This window comes from Austrofundulus limnaeus, unplaced genomic scaffold (assembly GCF_001266775.1).
Source record: "Austrofundulus limnaeus strain Quisiro unplaced genomic scaffold, Austrofundulus_limnaeus-1.0 Scaffold44, whole genome shotgun sequence".
Classification (NCBI taxonomy): Eukaryota; Metazoa; Chordata; class Actinopteri; order Cyprinodontiformes; family Rivulidae; genus Austrofundulus; species Austrofundulus limnaeus.
This window is the reverse complement of record NW_013952446.1, coordinates 338,193-338,930: the sequence shown is the minus strand read 5'-3', so window position 1 is coordinate 338,930 and position 738 is coordinate 338,193.

Sequence of the window (738 nt, the reverse complement as noted above, 5' to 3'; positions counted from 1 at the left end):
AGAGAGAGAGAGAGAGAGAGAGAGAGAGAGAGAGAGAGAGAGAGAGAGAGAGAGAGAGAGAGGGAGCACAGAAGAGGAGGGATGGGGAGGGTAGACAAGGAGACGAAAACAAGAGGGACAAAAACAAGCGTCTTGCAGGGACCCGGGCTGACTGGCTGGATGTGCGATGTGCGTCCTCGCGCTGTTGGCATAGAAACTAATCCACGTTCACATCTCTCCATCTCCACGGCCGTGGTACAGCTTGAGGAGGGGTGGTGACGGCGGAGGGGGTATCTGCTTGTATTCTCCTGCTCATAATGAGACCTGGAAGAGAGCAAGGAGGCAGAGAGTTTGGTGAGCTGCCTCATCTGATTGGCTGGCTCACACCGTCAGCCTGGAGGATCCAGCTGCGTCTCTCTGTAGGACGCTTAACTGTTCATGCAAAAACCCAATAGGTCCTTCCCTGCAGCACGGTGTTGTGCAACTTTATTAAACCCACCTGGAGGACAGTAGACAATACTGGAGATGATATTGATCAGCCAAACGCACACACAGGCCAGCAGCAGGAAGTCATGAAGGAGTTTACAGCAGGCGTTTAAATGCTGCACGTTCACTCGTTTCAGCACACAGAGGGAGGTCCACGCTTAAGTCAAAACTTCACTTTGACTCCGATTTGCAATCAATAGGGGAACACTGAGAGCCAGCACTGATGCTTCAGAAGGAAGGTTGTAGGTTCAGCTCCCAGTATGGGGGCCCCCC